An 18,866-nucleotide genomic window follows, 5' to 3' on the forward strand; every position below is an offset into this window, starting at 1 on the left:
CTTACCCTTATTTTAATAGTATTTTTAGTGTTATGATGGTTAATGTAAGACTTCTATAGCATATTGAATGAGCCTGTTTTTCACCCTCTTAGTAAATGATACTTTAATATTATATTTAACTAGGATCTCTCTTTTCTGGACAGATATCCCGACTATCTGCTTCCATGCAATTACACAAGCTGAGAGCTTATTAAGCTGTAATTCTGTGCCAAACGTCTTCTCCGTACTCTCCATAGAAGCCGGTTAGTCCACTCCCCTCCTGCCCCCAATTAAATATACCAGTATCAGCCTTTTAATTGGCGGCAGGAGGATTTGGTGCAGCGGAGTCACACAAACAGGTTCAAGTGTTCATCTCTGCAGTTATGTGAAAAGATCCGATTGATTAAAATCTCTCCCCCCTTCTCCCTCCCCCCCTCTTCCTTCTCCGAGATCTCCGACTGTGTCTCTCCCTGCATTTTATAGAGGTCATGCGTGGCGCAGAGCCTCCATGATGAGGCTGGTAATCGGAAATGCCGCCTCCTTACAGTATACGGTGCACAGAGGGAGGATGGGCTGTCAGGTATGTAACAGTGTAACCCCTGACAAGCAAGCACTGCCTTTCCGTGTCCTGTCTCCATGGCAACACGGACCAAGTCTTGCCAATTTCAGCTTGCACTTTTTACACTGACTGCCAAGGTAGAGGAAAAGATGAAACAAGCCACACGTGTCCCTGTCCCCCTTGCTGTCGTAGGGACTCTTGCCTCCTTCTGAATGCCTTTTTTTTTTTTTTTTTTTTAGATTGAAGTATCATATTGCATTGCTAGTTGCCAACACATTGTGACGTAAACTAGTTCTCTGGGTTACTATGTATGTAACATAGAAAAACTAGAATTTAAAAAAAGCAGAGTTCTAGGGACGTTTTAGCGAGCCAAGCCCATTCCCTTTTCACAGTCCATAATGTTAAATAATCACCTGGCATTTTTATGCTTTTAGGGGGCATATTCATTCCACGCAATGACGTGTCACGTCGTGTGCGCGTGCATTACCATATATACTGGCAGCTCCTAACTGCCAGTTTTTCTGCGCACCATTATGGGGTGCAAGGCGGAACCGCTGATGATGGTGGTTGCGGTGTGCTTTCCCGGAGCGTAGAATTGAATCATGATCCTGTAAATCCTTACAGTTCTGTATTGTGACTTTGTTTTTGCAGCCGTTACACCGTGAAAGCTGGACAGTCTTTTTACACTCAGGGCCTTGGAACCATTTTTCAGCTCTCCCTTTGGGCAGTAATGTGTCTGTGTTTTTTTGTAAATATATATATATATATATATATATATATATTTATTGCAGGAAGGAGACTGCATCTTGGCAATAGCTTTACATTCCATCGGGGCTGGAAGAATTATTAGATTGGGGTCACAGAAGAGATCATCAGAGCAGTTATCCATTATATTTCTGTACGTGATTGGAACTGAAAGCAGGCAGTGAGCCTCAGTCTTGGAGTCTGTGCTGCATTTTCCTTGGGAGTAAGATTAATGTTTTCTGCATGGAAGAGAGAAATAGGGCAGTATAGGGAGAGGGACGTTTCTATAAGTTGCCTGACAGTGATCCATGCCCGGGGAAGTTGGCTGCGCTCAGAAATATTTGATGGGTTCGGATTAGGGGCTAAAAAAAAAAAAATTATTTTTGACACAGAAATTATATTATATAAACCCTTTCTGCCACCAAAATTAAATCGGAGACCCAGAACACACTGATGGTGAGACATAAACACATGCAATCTATATTTTCTATATCTACTATCATGGAGCCAATGAGAGGCCTGAACTCTGGGGATGACGTTTTGCAGCCAATTGCTGAACACCATGGCCGTCCGTGGCACCGTGATGTCATTGGCATGATAATTTCTTAGGCTGGATTGGAATTTTCCATAAGCACCAATGGTGTTCAAGGGTATTAATGGGCTGCACTGTGCTCATAAACTTTGGTACATAGCCTCCCATCCTTATAAGCCTCTCGGCTCTTGTTTTGGTAAAGTAGTCACTCCCACTATACCCTCTGATACTTTACTTTGGTAGTTCTGATGCCGGTAGGTACAGATGTGTCTTCATACATCTAGCCTCAATTTGCCATGCAGCGTGATTTGCCTGGTGTGAATGAGCCACCAGATCCCTGGCTACTCTGCTAGACAAGCACGCACCAGCAGACTGTGCTGATTAATTTTACATGCTTGTATATCTGTTGTGCACCTGAGTCTGTATATGAAGTGATAACAACAGACAACAGAACTTGGAATGAAAAAAGCTGCGGCCGCTACATTGTAGCTCTTCGTATTCAGACTCTCAGTTGCACACAATATTCAATTGTCACATTTCAAATTAAACAGCACAGTCTGCGACTTAGGCACGTTTTCGGGCAAAAAAAAATACTCAAGGCTTTCCGGCACTAGCAGAGTCTTACGGGACCTGGCGCGTCGAGATGGGCTTTTTAGAGCAATAGCGCGACTGCAGCAAAGAAATGTAAGGTCACATCTGTAGGCGCTAGTGCAAGCTGCCTAATGCATGACAGATGATTTAATTTGTGTGCCCAGCATGCCACTTGCTGACCACCAATGTATTTCCACATTGGTTAAATTATGTATATCCAACATCTTAACGCTGTAGCAGACTATAAAGGGGGGTATCCACTACCAGATCTGAAAACGACTGCACAATTACGACATTGTAATCGTGCAGTCGTGTGATGAGCCTACACTGAACGAGCAGACCTTCAGTGCAGGGTCATCAATCATCTGGAAACATGCTGAACCTGACTATATCGTCATGTTGGGCAGCACAGATGGTGTAATGGTAGCATTACTGCCTCACAGCACTGAGGTCGTTGGTTCAATACCCACTACGGCCCTAACTGTGTGGAGTTTGTATATTCTCCCTGTGCTTGTGTGGGTTTCCTCTGGGTAGTCCGGTTTCCTCCCACACTCCAAAAATATACTGGTAGGTTAATTGGCTCCTAACAAAAATTACCCCTAATGTGTGTATGTGTATGTGCATGTGATAGAGAATATAGATTGTAAGCTCCACTGGGGCTGAATGGCTGAATATTCTCTGTAAAAGCGCTGCGGAATATGTGTGCGCTATATAAATAACTGGTAATAATAATAATGTTGGAGAGATCATAGATGTCTAAACGGCCAGCGGGCATGCGCATCGCTGGTCGTTTTAGACATTTTTGCAATAGATTTGTAAATGATTTATGAACGATTTGCAAACGATTGAACGATCAAACGATATTTATCGTTCAATCGTTCATAAAAATCGCTAATTGTATACCCCCCTTAACGCATTGCAGGTGGCCACCTAGCTGTCTGTGGGATCTCCCATGACCGACAGCCATAGGTTTAACCTTTAGACAGACAGGAAATGTGTGTTTTTGAGTATATAAATGAAAAATCCCCTAAAAGAAAATTGAAAGTTTGAGACATTGGTGAGTAAAAATATTCTCTATACTCTTCATAAGCAACATAAATATAGCAGAGTGCGGACTGAAGTCTCCACTCCACTACAAAAATGACACATTAACACACTGTCGTCTGCAAAAGGCCAACGGGGAACATTCTAGAGCCTGTGCAGAACTTACAGCTGGGAAGTAGTGCAGAAACAGGAAGGAGGTGTTTGATTGGCAGCTGATGGGGAAGGGTGTAGTGAGACGAAGACTTCTGAGAGCTGATTCTGAATGTATGAGTATGAAAGACATTCAGAGACCATAGTAGTGGTAAGCGAGATCCAAAATATATTAGCTATCGTATTCATCACTTGCAGTCATTTCTACACACAATATGAACACTAAAGCAGGTATTTAGTAATGAATGTTTACTGACATGTATCCTCACTCCATTGCTATTGGTGGCATCCGAGTTGGGGTATTGTGTGTTATCGCACTGAAACGGCGAACGGTTTCTGGAAAGCTTGAAGCTGTGTGTTGTAGTTCAGCAAGATACCGTGTTAGGGAGCTGTAAGGAGGTGAGCAGATTGAGTTACTGGTAATGCATTTTGCAGTGTGTTAAGAGGGTGGGAGGCTTTAACCCTTACGCTGCAGAGCAGGACTGCTGTGCAGAGTGTTTCAGTGCACCTCGGGCCCATAGGCAGCGAAAGGTTCAAGGAGAGAGACAAAGATCCACTTAGGAGCCCCTGAGTCTGCCGGATTATTGATGCTGCTCTGCTGTCTGCTCTCTGCCTCTCTACGCTGAGATTGCATCATCTTACGGCAGAGCTGCCAACTTCTCGTTTCTGTACAAAGAGGGAGGCAGACAAGGCCCTGTCTCTTCCGAGGCTTCTCCCGTCCTCCTGCCTCTTCCTGAAACCTCGCTGAGGCCTGGCGTTTCCTAAGAGTCACCTTTGTTCTCAAGTCCCCGCTTTCAGTCTTTTCATAAGCCCTCCTCCCCATCTGCTTCCTTACACCCTCACCAAGTTCATATTATTCATTTGCTACTGACCTTCTTTTTTTTTTTTTCATTATAAATTCTGTGTGGTCCGGGCAGGAACCTTGCTGACCCGTATGAGGCCTATATTAGTGCAGTGGTTACTTTTATTCTATTGCAGCGTAGTATTTGGTAGACCGTCACTATATATTGTTGAGACTACAGTCTCCTCACCCTAAATTTGAGGCTGGGATATTTCTCTTTGTTCCCTTAGGGCTTGATTCTGCGGTTGGGAGTAAAGCAAAAAAGAGTGAGTAACTTCACCTTGGAAAACCATGTAAAATGTGCAGATATACTTAAGGTGCCCATCCACTAGACGATTAGGTTGAACGATAACGTTATCGTTCAATGGTTCATAAATCATTTGCAAAAATGTCTAAAACGACCAGCAATGCGAGCTCCTGCTGGTCGTTTAGACATCTATCATCGGGCAAACATGCTGGACATCCTGACGATAACGTCAGGTTCAGCATGTTTGCAGATGATTGATGAGCCTGCACTGAACGACTGCTCGTTCAGTGCAGGCTCATCAGACTGTCGTAATCGTGCAGTCGTTTCGAGGTCTGCTAGTGGATGGCCAGCTTTAGATTCGGGAGAGGCGTTTCCAAACGCAAATCTAAATTGCAGCATAAAAAATGGGATTTTGGTACCTACCGGTAAATCCTTTTCTCTGATTCCACAGGGGACACTGGAGGTGCTTACGCTGGGGTATAGAGGCGTGGATAACTGGAGCCGGAACTTTAAATAATTTAGAAGTGTGAAGCTCCTCCCCCTCTATGCCCCATCAGCCCTCAGTTTAAAAAATGAAGACCGAGAGGAGATGGAGAACAAGCGCAGTAAAAAGGGAGAGAACACACAATAATCAAAACATACAACATATGGAACAAACCGAACAGGCAGGCTAAGAGCGCAGAGGTGGACGTCCAGTGTCCCAATTCTGAAACTCTACGAGCCGAAGCTAGAGCCAAGAGGAGTACCGTCTTCCAAGACAAGTACTTAATATCAACCTCTTCCAAAGGTTCAAACATGGACGACTGAAGAAACAAAAGCACGAAGTTCAAGTCCCAGGGAGCTATCGGAGGTACAAAAGGAGGCTGCACACGCAAGACCCCCTGAAGAAACGTCTGCACCTCAGGAATGAGGGCCAATTTCCATTGAAAGAAAATGGAAAGGGCAGAAACCTGCACCTTTAAAGTTCCAAGACGAAAGCCAGAATCCAGACCAGTCTGAAGACAAAGCAGAAACCGGGACAACCGAAAAGTCCTAGATGGAAGATCCCGACTGGAACACCACGAGATATAAGAACACCAGATGCGGTGATAATGAGCAGCCGAAACTGGTTTCCTGGCGCGTAGCATTATCATGACAGAGTGGGAATGACAGAGTCTGGAATTCCTCTGCGTCTTAGGATATCGGTTTCAAGAGCCACCCCGTTAAACGCAGTTGCGCTTGGTTGGGGTGTACTAAAGGACCCTGCTGTAGCAGATCCGGGCGCAGAGGAAGGGGCCACGGATCGTCTGACAATAGGGACCGAAGGTCCGCGAACCAACTTCTCTGAGGCCAGTTCGGAGCCACGAGAATGACAGAGGCTGACTCGTGTTTTATCCTTTTTAGCAGTCGAGGAAGAATTGGAATCGGAGGAAAGATGTAAACCAAGTCGTAGTTGCACGGAACTGTCAGAGCGTCTACTCCCACTGCCTGCAGGTCTCGAGTCCTTGACACATATACCGGGAGCTGACGATTCAATCGTGACGCCATGAGGTCCACCTGAGGACATCCCCATCGACGTGTCAGCGCGTTGAACACGTCTGGATGAAGCTTCCATTCCCCGGGGTGGATATCCTGTCGGCTTAGGTAATCTGCTTCCCAGTTGTCCACACCCGGGATGAATACTGCCGACAGGATTACTGACTGGCTCTCGGCCCACCTGAGAATCCGAGTAACTTCTCGCATGGCCAGGCGACTCCAAGTCCCTCCTTGGCGGTTGATGTATGCGACGGCCATTGCGTTGTTGGACTGAATTCTTACCGGACGAGTTCTTAGAAACTCTGTTGCTTCTATCAGAGCATTGTAAATCGCTCTGAGTTCCAACACATTTATGGGCCACTTTCGTTCTAGAGGGGACCATCGACCCTGAAAATGATAATCGAGGACTACTGCTCCCCATCCTCGAAGGCTGGCATCCGTTGTTACGATGATCCAGTCCCACACTCCGAATCTCCGGCCCGCTAAAAGATTGTTGGATTGTGTCCACCAGAGAAGGGCCACTCTGGTAGCTGGGCTCAGACGGATCTGTCGATGTAGAAGCAGATGAGACCCTGACCCCTGTGTTAGTAGGTCCAGCTGAAACACCCTGGAGTGGAACCGCCCGAACTGTAGTGCCTCGAAGGCCGCTACCATCTTCCCCAGGAGACGCAGACAAAGAAGGAGGGATACCTTCTTTGGTCTGAGGACCAGCTGAACTAACAACCGGATATCCCGGGCTTTGTCTATTGAAAGAAAGATCCTCTGTGATGCCGTATCTAAGATCATGCCCAGAAACAGGAGCTTCTGGGACGGATTGAGATTTGATTTCTTGAAGTTTATTATCCAACCGTGTTGGATTAGAGTCTGATATGTCAGTAAGGCATGACTTGTACCGACTGCGCCTTGAGTAACAGGTCGTCCAAATAAGGGATTATGTTCTCTCCCGATGACCGAAGGAGAGCAATCATGACTGACATGAGTTTGGTGAAGATGCGGGGAGCCGAGGATAACCCGAACGGCAATGCCCGAAACTGATAATGATTATTCAATATGGCAAAACGCAGAAAGGCTTGGTGTGGTTCCCAGATGGGAACGTGGAGATAAGCATCCTTGATATCCAGGGATAATAGGAAATCTCCTGGTTCCAAGCTCGCAGTAACGGACTGCAGAGGCTCCCTTTTGAACCGATACATCTTCAGATACAGGTTCAATGACTTGAGGTTCAAGATGGGCTGACCGATCCATCCGGCTTGGGTACTACAAACAGGTTTGAGTAAAACCCCATACCTCGTTGATGTTCTGGAACCGGAACTAGCACAGATACTACTAGAGACTTGATAGCCTCCTGTAGAACCCTGGCCTTGTCTGCAGGTATTGGTAGACTTGTAGTGAAGAACCGAGGTGGAAGGGGGACCTCGAAGTCTGTTCGGTACCCCAGGGAAATTAGTCTGCGGATCCACGGTTCTGGAGACGTCTGGTTCCAAACTTGTTGAAATCCTTGCAGGCGGGCTCCCACTGTAGGTGGTCCCAGGTGGGACGGAAGACCGTCATGCCACCTGTTTCTCAGCTGGCTTAGGCTCCTGTCTACGTGCAACAGTGTGTGGGTGGCCTCTACTCTGTCGCCTCTTGCTTGGGAGGGAGCACCTCTGGCTCTACCACGAAAGGAATGAAAGGAAGGTCCAGTGTAAGATCTTCTGGGAACCGGTGCAGTTGACGGGAGGAAGGAAGACTTACCCCCCGTGGCCTGGGATATCCATTTGTCTCATTCCGGGCCAAACAGCATGTCGCCATTGAATGGTAACTCCTCCACCGCACGCTTGGATTCTGCGTCCGCATGCCAGGCGCGCAACCAGAGGGCTCTGCGGCCCGAAATACCAGAAGCAGATATGCGAGCACTAATCTGACTGATATCTTTTGACGCTTCTCCCAGGAAAACTGCAGACTCACGGATGTGTTCTGCTAGTAAGCGTAAGTACCTGAGTCCAAACCTGTAATCAACTGGTCAGCCCAGCAAACCACCGCCTTGTTAACCCAAGCAGTAACAAGGGTGGGCCTAAGTTGAGCACCCGCTGCGGTATAAATAGATCTTAGCGTTGACTCCAATTTACGATTCGAAGGATCTTTTAGTACTGTGGCTCCCGGTACTGGGAGTGCTGTTTTCTTGGAAAGACGGGAGACGGACGCATCTACTGGAGGGGGGTGTTTCCCACTTCTCCATCATGGATGATGGAAAAGGATAGCTAGAAGGAAACCGGCGCGGAATTTGGAACCGTTTATCCGGTTGTTTCCAGGTGACTGAGAGCTGTTGTTGAAGATGCAGTGAGAACGGAAAAACCGCCGAGCTCTTTGGTTGTTCATGAAATAATTCACACTCCTGGGATGCAGGAATAACATCCTCAGGTAAGTTAAGGATTTTTCTGACCGCCAAAATTAGAGATTCCACCCCGGGAGGGGTGGACTCTAACTCTAGAGGGGTATTGTCCTGTAATGCTTCCTCCAATTCCCCTTCCTCAGTATCCTCCGCAGCGAGGAATTCCTCGTCAGATTCTTCTGACTGGAGAACAGTCGATAAAGGACGCTTATGTGTCGGTCCCTGTAGGGAAGTGGAGGGTGCGGACACAGCTGTACCTGTAACCTGTACCAGGGTGTCAAGAGACTTGGTTAGCCCAGCAACCCAGGGAGGCTGAGACTTGCGTGCCTCAGCTAACTCAGACGTTAAGTCCGTCATTACTGCTACCATGTCAGCGGCCCATGGGGGAGCAGGTGAGGCAGTAATAGCCATAGGTGGATCTAGTGCTATACAAGCATCACATAAAGTGGACCCCGTAGCATGCGGCTTGGATAGTTTGTTGTTACACCTAGAACAAACAAACATCTTTTGAGACGCCTTTGTTCTATTTGACATGGATACACACAGTCACCACACACAGAGGGACAGAGTATATACAGAAGTTAAGAAAAAACAGAAGGCTGGCTTGGGACACAGGAGGAGACACTCCCCACTCCCTTCCCACAGATCAGATTCCCTGCACCCCCAGTGTATTATGCACCAGAGCCTTCTGTGCTTAATTTGTATCTGCACATTGTAGCCAGGTTGGGGAGCAAGAGAATCCAGCCTCTGTAGAACTGCTGCACTATTCCTGTATAAGGGAGAGATGCAGTGTATTAGTTAAAAATGGCAGCCACGCTGTTTAACACAGCCGCTTGCCGCGTATAGAAGAGAGAGCCCGCGCTGATTAGGCTCCGCCCCCTTCTTCATGCCCTAAGGGCTCCATTATGGCTGCTTGGCCATTGCCTTCCCCCTCCGCGCTACACCGCGTGTATCAGCGGGGAGAGGGGAGAAGCAGGGAGCCGCATGTAGCGCTGTGTACACGCAGCTTCCCTAACACAGTGCAGGGCAGCGCCGACAGCGGGACATTGCTAGCTGTCTAACAGCGCTATGCACACCTGACACAGCGCAGCATGCTGTGTCAGCGCCGGGCAGCGGGGGCAGGAGCCGGGGGATGTGCAGCATATTACTCACTGGCAGGTCAGCAGAGTCTTCTCTTCTTGTTGTGAAGACTATGCTGAGGCGATAAGGAGCTGTCAGGAGCTGTTTGGAAATGAGCCCTGCGCACTCCTTCCTGGTGTTTGCTAAAACACCAGGGCGCCAGGTACCCGGACCCCACCTTTTAGATAAGTGGCGAAGGGTACCTACTGGACCTATAAAAGATGCTATAAATAAATAAAATGTATTTGCTGGAGCACAGCATAATGTGACCAGCTCCTAGAGGCACATTTTCTAAACTGAGGGCTGATGGGGCATAGAGGGGGAGGAGCTTCACACTTCTAAATTATTTAAAGTGCCAGCTCCAGTTATCCACGCCTCTATACCCCAGCGTAAGCACCTCCAGTGTCCCCTAGTGGATGAAAGAGAAATAAAGCTGTGCAGTATTTGTGGGTTGCATGCAAAAATAATAAATGTATTAGCACCCCTTCCATTGCAACATGGTTTGTTCAGGTGGAAAGTTACGTGCTATATTTTGCTTTATTTCCAACTCAGAATTAGGCCCCACATGTGCAGAATCTTTGTTGCAGGCTCCTGAATACCGGAGGTTGTCAGTACAGATCTGACCGTCTGATGAGCAGCGCTGTGTTTGAGAGATCTGTCGTCCCCCACACAGTATAGACAGCAATTTTATGTGCTGAACCAATCTGCTCACAGAATGCTCTATTACAGTGCAAGCACTATAGGTTTTCCCATTCATGATATAAATATGCAGAAAGCTAGCTTGTATCTATTCCAGTCAGTGTGCTGCTCATGCACCTTGTATTGTTTACTATTTATATTTATATATATACACACACACACACACACACACACACACACACACAGAGTCAGGTCCATAAATATTGGGACATTGACAGAATTTTCATATTTTGGCCTCTATTCACCACCACAATGGCTTTGAAATGAAACAAACGAGATGTGCTTTACCTGCAGACTTTCAGATTTAATTTGAGGGTAATTACATCCAAATCAGGTGAACGGTGTAGGAATTACAACAGTTTCTATATGTGCCTCCCACTTTTTAAGGGGCCAAAAGTAATGGGACAAACTAAACAATCCTAAATCTAACTTTCACTTTTTAATACTTTGTTGCATATCCTTTGCAGGCAATTACAGCCTGAAGTCTGGAACGCATAGACATTACCAGATGCTGGGTTTCATCCCTGGTGATGCTCTGCCAGGCCTCTACTGCAAATGTCTTCAGTTCCTGCTTGTTCTTGGGACATTTTCCCTTCAGTTTTGTCTTCATCAAGTGAAATGCATGCTCAATCGGATTCAGTTCAGGGGATTGACTTGGCCATTGCATAACATTCCACTTTTTAGCCTTAAAAAACTCTTTGGTTGCTTTTGCAGTATGCTTCGGGTCATTGTACATCTGCACTGTGAAGCGCCGTCCAATGAGTTCTGAAGCATTTGACTGAATATGAGCATATAATAATGCCCGAAACACTTCAGAATTAATTCTGCTGCTTTTGTCAGCAGTCACATCATCAATAAATACAAGGGAACCAGTACCATTGGCAGCCATACATGCCCACGCCATGACACTACCACCACCATGCTTCACTGATGAGGTGGTATGTCTTGGATCATGAGCAGTTCCTTCTCTTCCCATCACTCTGGTTCAAGTTGATCTTTGTCTCATCTGTCCATAGGATGTTGTTTGGCAAACTCTAATCTGGTCTTCCTGTTTTTGTGGCTCACCAATGGTTTGCATCTTGTGGTGAACCCTCTATATTCACTCTTGTGAAGTCTTCTCTTGATTGTTGACTTTGACACATATACACCTACCTCCTGGAGAGTGTTCTTGATTTGGCCAACTGTTGTGAAGGGGTTTTTCTTCACCAGGGAAATAATTCTTTTGTCATCCACCACAGTTGTTTTCCGTGGTGTTCCGGGTCTTTTGGTGTTGCTTAGCTCTCCGGTGCGTTCTTTCTTTTTAAGAATGTTCCAGACAGTTGATTTGGCCACACCTAATGTTTTTGCTATCTCTCTGATGGGTTTGTTTTGATTTATCAGCCTAATGATGGCTTGCTTCACTGATAGTGACAGCTCTTTGGATCTCATATTGAGAGTTGACAGCAACTGATTCCAAATGCAAATGTTACACCTAGAATCAACTCCAGACCTTTTACCTGCTTAATTGATAATGAAATAACGAGGGAATAGCCCACACCTGTCCATGAAATAGCTTTTGAGTTGATAGTCCCATTACTTTTGGCCCCTTAAAAAGTGGGAGGCACATATTGAAACTGTTGTAATTCCTACACCGTTCACCCGATTCGGATGTAATTACCCTCAAATTAAATCTGAAAGTCTGCAGTTAAAGCACATCTTGTTTGTTTCATTTCAGAACCATTGTGGTGGTGAATAGAGGCCAAAATCTGAAAATTCTGTCGATGTCCCAATATTTATGGACCTGACTGTATATATTATATATATATATATATATTATATAATATAGCGTCAGCCATCTTGCTGCATAAAGGGCTCGATTCAATTCAACGCGAATTGAATAGCGCCGGGAATGAGCTCCCGGAGCTATTCAATTCAGCGCGCTGCTAAGCCCGACTCGGGATTTCTTCTCGTATACCTGCTGGGATGCGAGCAGAAATCTGACAAAATTACAGACGTGATGCTGTTTTCCGCCCTTAGAGCGGATAAAACAGCATTGCGCGTGAGGAAGTTTAGTAGAAGAATACCCGTTCTCACAACTAAACACCCTATTTAAGGCACGAGAGGGCGGGAGAACGGGCATTCCCAGACCTAACAGCGCGCAGAATTGAATAGCTCCTGGAGCTCCTGCCTGGTGCTATTCAATTCACGTTGAATTGAATCGAGCCCAATGACTCTGTGGAATGGGACACACCCTGTGACCTGGGCTATAAAGCCACCGTGCTGGTTGTATATTGTTATGGCTAGCTGCATTGTAGAGGGGAAAATCATACGTTTCTCAGACAGATATTTACTAGTTATTGGCTGGGCAGTAGGGGCCTTTTTGTTTTTGTACCATGCTAGATTTCACCCTCAATATATAAAATGGGACACGTCGCACTGAGCCAAGATACCACGCTGACAAGATGTGTTCAATGTCAAATCTAGCAGAAAGCGCCCGGAGTGCCCCCAGTGTGTGGTCACTGGCCTTTACTGGAAAGCTGTAATGTATGTGTTAGTGTTGACAGCAGTGTCCACTTGGGGGGAGGTGTAGATATTATTAGAGATTTAGAATCCTAGTTTTGTTTTCTATTAAAACAGAGCACCTGTCATGTTGAGGGTTATGAATCATTGGTATTTATGTAGAATCGGACAGTCGTCGTACCTGTTTTTGTTTTTAAAAAACACACAAGTGATTAGTGACTGCAAAGTCATGCATTGTGTTTATCCGTCCTGCAGGCCCCCTCCGTGACCATTCATGACACTGATCAGTCCGACAGATCTGCAACCGTAGTGCAGCATCTAGTGACCAGGGAAGAGGGAGCAGTGTCACTGTGGCTAATGGCTTTTTCCCTGCCATCTTCATCTATTCCTGCTTCCAAAACACAGGAACACCAGATAAAACCCGCACTGTCGTGTAGGAGGCGTGTGCTTGCTCGCTCTGCACGTTCCATTGGTACGGTCTGGAAAGATTTAATCAGGGCGAGACACAGTTCATTCTCACTGTAATGCTGAGGTTGTTGCTGGTCATTTATCTACCAAGAACATGCCCTGTATTTTGGGAACAAATATGTGATATTAACATGTCTAGAAGGCAGTGTTTTATGACGTCTTACATTGGAAAGGATTATTTTTTTTCATTTTGCCATATTATATTGAAATGGTCAGTGACCTTAACATTTTACCCTGCATCTGTACAACTTATGCTGGGCATACAGTGCCAGATCGACAGACCTTTTATGTGACGGCCTGTAATCCAGCAGATATCGTGGCCATGCTATATGACAGCGTATGGCCACACGATAACTGGTTATCTCCCCTGGGCGCCGAGTTGAGTAGTTTTGGGAGCTCCCACCCGGCGATATTCAATTCACACTGAATTGAATCGCCCCCTAGAGTGAACACAAGTAAGGTAATTGTATAGTTTTGACAAGCTATAGCTAAACTACCGAGTCTCCCCCCCCCCCCCCCTTATTACTAGTCTAGCAGGTCTTTTTTTATGTACCGCTAACATATTACTCAGCGATTTACAGAGAATATTTAGCTATTCACGTCAGTGCCTGTCTCCAGTAGAGCTTACAATATTCCCTGTGCACGCAGGGTTTATTTGGTCAGGGCAATTAACCTTCCATTGAGTTTTTTTTGACTGAGAGAAGAAACCTGGGCGCTGTGCTGGCAGACAGCAATGCTAACCACTATTCCACCATACTGCTCAAAATCAGACCTAGGAACCCCTGTATGTGGTCTTGAGCTAATGGTTACCAAAATTCAGAATTGTGTGTATAGATTGCCATATTTCTGTTAACGTACATCCCATCCCTAATGGCTGACTGGTTCAGTGGGTAGGTGCTCTGCTCAAAGCAATCTACGCTGCAGAAGGCTGTGCCTGTAATGAGATCTGATAGCAGAGCCTGAATAATTGGATCACTAGTGCAGATGCTCTGAAGGTTTTAAAATGTATCCGTTGCAGCCATTTTTCTCTCTGTCAGTTTGATTTAAGTATGTATTTGTATTGTAGTACGTTGGTATCCCTAACCTGTTTAATACCCTTTTTATACATTATATACATCTATGGGAAAATACTGTTTACTTTCCCTGAAAACATGAGTAAGCAGATAATCTTCCCTGCCCAATTTAAAAATGTGCTGACACCCTGGAAAACACAGGCATTATTTTTGTTTTAATTGCGTAACTAATGGTACCATATACTGTGCTGTCTAGTAATAACCTAAGCACTCTCTAGGTTATTGGGAATGCCAGTGCATCTTCCTAGCAGAAGATGGAACATTTTGGATTGTTTATTTGCATGGAATAGAACCTGCGCAATGTAGCGTATGTGATGTAGTAGTGAGGATGCCTTACTGTGATCAGAAGTATTGCTTTGTGGCACCTATTCACCTGTGTGCGGGGACTGGTATTTCAGCCACATCTACTGAGATTTGACATCCAGATTGTTCCTTGGTGCTGTAACTTGAAAAGTGCTCTTGTGTATTTCTGTGGTGGGGAAATCCCGTGCACAGATAGTGATGCCCGCTCTTGTTATGAGCATATCTCTACCCCCCCCCCCCCCCCTCCATTTGATCCAGGTGTCTTTCTGTCTTTTACCTGCTGCCTGTCACAATCTGCTGCATTTGTGCTCTATGTCCCCTCTAGACATGTTACAGTACTTTTTAGGCAGACTTATACACACTACTGCACATCAGATTATTCCCTACCAGCCCCACACACTGCCGGAGAACGTGTTGTGATATGAAACCATTTGAGTATGTCTTGGGTAGTGACAGGAGGACACAGGGAAGAGAGGGTGTGACAGTGCTGGGGAGAAAATCTTAATACATGGTAATCCAAAGGACGATGGATAACAACCCTGATCTCTCACATATCACTAGAGGGCAATGTAATGTATCATTTACCTGCCATCTATCTGTGTGACTGTGCAAAGAGCAACAAGGACTCCTCTCTAAACATTTTCCTTTGGGCCAGTAAATCTGAAGGCAAATGCTTAAAATGTGTGTTGGGTCTTTCTATGTCCCCCTGTAGTAATCTCTCACTTCTTACCTTTCAGCAGACCTCCAGAGGACAGTGGGAGAAGAGATTACTGGAACCTGGTGGCCGCAGGCCAGCCAAAAGGTAAATGTGTATGTCTTTTCTGCCCCCCAGCCCATTATGTGTTGTGTTTCCAGCAGTGCATGGGTTAATCAAATATCTTGTTTTCTTCTGGAATGAGCTGTTCTGTCTAATTGAGCCAGAATGATGGAGAGAATCCTCTACGGGAAGATTTGGGGTCAATAGCTTCTCCAAGCCACACAGAGGTGTCTGATCAATTGCAGCGCCTCCTGGGGACAGGATAAAGGAGGGCCGGTCCAGTCTGTCTGCCATTAGCACAGGCTGACAGCCGTGCTGCAAATCTCACTATTGATTTAGAAGGAGCTGGGAGGTTAGGACGTGCCTGCCTCGTTACTGCTGGGAGCCTTGCTGCAGAATGCCAGCTGTGGACAGGAGGAGAGGAGGGGAAATCGATAGAGAGAGAGAGGGAGCACAAGTGATTTGGCGCATATTCCAGGAGACATTAGAGATAGCTCCGTAATACGCAGTACACAGATAACTCACTGGGACCTAATGCTAGAAGTAAAGAAATAAGAGTACTTTAGTACAGGCGAGTTTAGTTTGTCAGCGTTTATAGAATAAGGAAAGATGACTAGGGAATAAAAAACAAAAAAACAGAATTTCCAAATCTGCAATTTGTTGGTATAAACTGTTCTAAGATTATTTAGAAAAGTGACTATAAAGACCCAGCTGTTAGTTTTGCCTTGTGCTTTTATATGAGCTCATGAAGAGACATGGAGAATATGGATGTTCTCCGGCCTGTTGTTGATAACTGACCTATACGGAGTTAGGAAATGTAATAATGGTGCTAGCTTTTGTGTTTTTAGAAGTGTTTTCGTTGCTCCGGTTTTTAGTATTTACACAACAGAGAGCAAACTGGATTTTAGCTTGTGCAATTCATTGTTTCTTTTATGGCAGGGAAAGCCTTTTGTGTTCCCATTTACTAAATCATATGTTATGTTAGTAGGATTTATCCAGGCCGATTATATCTTTTTTAACAACGCCATAGGCATTTCTTCCCTCCTCCCACCGCGTCTGAGAGCATGGAAGTGAGGCAGTCGTCCTTTTCCTTGTCCGTACCTGCCATTTTCCAATAATACAACATTTGAAAGATGCAAAGACTATAGAGGCATTTCAGGAACATATCTGAAGCTTGAAATGATGTAGGGTTGCCACCTCATCCCTTTAAAACTGGACACATACGAATAACAGAGAGTCTGTGTCTGGCTGACTTCAAGTCTCCATTTCACCTTGTTTTAATCAGCTCCAGAACCTGTGTAATTCACATGTGTCCAGTTTTAAAGGGATGAGGTGGCAACCCTGTAATGATCATCAGTAAAAAGTCCACCTAGAATGTAGCCTTTGGGGGGGCGATTATATTCAACGTGATGTGAATAGTGCCGGGAAGAAGTTCCTGGAGCTATTCATTTAAACGCACTGTTGGTTTCTGCTTGCACTTCAGGAATCTGACTTGAGTGCCGGCCGCGTTGCTGGTTTCCAGCTTAGAGAAGCGCTAACAGCATCGCGACCGGCACTTTAGTCGGAGAATGCAGGAGACCGCGACTAAACAGTCGCAGTAACCGGCATCTCCCTACTTACTGCAGGGCGCAATAGGGGACCATTTCACTTCTTCCCGGCACTATTCACCACGGTTTTTATTTTTTATAAACCGCGTGACCTAGCGTGTGCTGTATTACAGTCCATAAACTGCTAATATCAACATATATGTACAGGTGTGAGAATTCTGTTTCTAAGGGAATCGCGTATTTTTTAGGGATCCTATAAATTTGGTTTATAGTTGAGGCCGCAGACGATCCGTTCACTATTGACATCCGTAGGGCAATATGTGCCTCAGGGAAGCGTATAGCTGTGAATGGCAGGGGATGCTGAAACTTCTGGTTCCACAAATGCTCAGGAGGCTTAGTAGCGTGCCTTTTTATTTTCCTCAAACTTGTTGGACGTTGCATTATATTAACATGTCTGATAGGAAGCCAATATTCTCCAGAGGCTGAATGACATTGTAGCGAGTACCATGGGTTCTGTAGGTTCTCCTTTATGCTCTAGTGGTCACAATGTAACATGGCACTTATAATCACCTCCTGTCTTTGCTTTGGCGTTTCATACCTGTATTAAATACCTCTTGACTTTAGGTATCTTTAAGGCTTCACGCGTTACCGGTTGCCATCTTTGTTAATTCATTTGTCTTTATTCCGTCATGAAGCTAATATTTGTCTCCGAAATGTATCTGTTCTAATTATATCGTGATGACCTCAGAAATGCTTTTTGTCGGAACGTCTGTGTATCCCAGTAACAATATCCTGCCTTTGTATCGTTTCAAAATGTCCCAGTAACAATATCCTGCCTTTGTATCGTTTCAAATGTGATTTTGGTAAATAAAGTGCAGCCTATAGTGACATCAGATTATTGATAAACTACAATTCCTATCAACTGCTGAATGCATTTATCCAATTGCTGCACTAAACCATCTCTATCTGCGACAGTCGCCAAGCTGCCTGTTGTTTCAGCTAGTATTAAGATCTGCAGAGAAGGTGACACCGAATGGAGTTTGTAGTATAGGGCGGTCCAGACCTGACCAAGGCTGTACCCTCGCAGTGTTTGTTACCAAGAGCAAATATCCTAGACATCATGTTGTATTGGTAAATATGTATATTTGGGCCTATAGTATGTAACATAAGCCACTTATTTGAAACTAGAATTATGCGGAATGCTTTGCTGACTAATTTCTTGTTTGATATTTATGGATTAGCTGAGGGAAAAGTTAGTAATCTGAACAAGAACTGAAAAAGTTAAAGCTCTCCATAGATGAGCAGCAAAACGGTAAAACACATGACATTGCACAGAAATATAATAGACTGAAGCCGCAGATCCTCCCACTAGTAGCAGCAGGTTAGATCTGTGCAATGCATTGAGGTTGTATGTTACAGTTCAATGACATGAACACTAGATGACAGAAATCCCAGCTATATTGTGAATAAATACATCGTTTAATAACCGGGGCGTGGCCTGGAAGAAGATGGAGTGAGCCTCATGTGAGCCTGCTCTCCTAATGTGTCCTGTTTAATTGTTTTCAATTATGACCTGACACCTCTTCATTCTTAGATTGTGCAGGATTTTAGGGAAAGACCCCTTACACTATTGCAACAGCGGTGGTGTGAATCTGCCGGGTCCAGGAACTGCTGCTGAGAGAAACATTCGGACCGGAGCTGCCAGAAGGCACCAGTGTGGAAACGCGTGGTGCACGAGTTCTTTTCCTCATAGTATCGTGGCATATAAATGGCGGTGGACCACTCTCTATAGCCTTCCTGGTGCTGCTGACTTGTGATGAGGTGGAAA

The 18,866-nt window shown here is 45.3% G+C and overlaps 1 protein-coding gene across 3 annotated transcripts in view; it reads left to right on the forward strand.

Annotated features, from left to right (window-relative positions):
- Positions 1-18,866, forward strand: part of SETD5 (SET domain containing 5) — a 126,805-nt gene that overhangs the window by 45,300 nt on the left and 62,639 nt on the right. For 2 of the 3 annotated variants that reach the window (XM_088459774.1, XM_088459776.1), the window contains exon 2: positions 15,472-15,536. The gene's annotated coding sequence lies outside the window, so the exon portion shown is untranslated. The remainder of the gene's footprint in view (positions 1-15,471; positions 15,537-18,866) is intronic. The other variant, XM_088459775.1, reaches the window with a different exon arrangement.

This window comes from Taudactylus pleione, unplaced genomic scaffold (assembly GCF_031769625.1).
Source record: "Taudactylus pleione unplaced genomic scaffold, aTauple2 ptg000934l, whole genome shotgun sequence".
Taxonomy (NCBI): domain Eukaryota; kingdom Metazoa; phylum Chordata; class Amphibia; order Anura; family Myobatrachidae; genus Taudactylus; species Taudactylus pleione.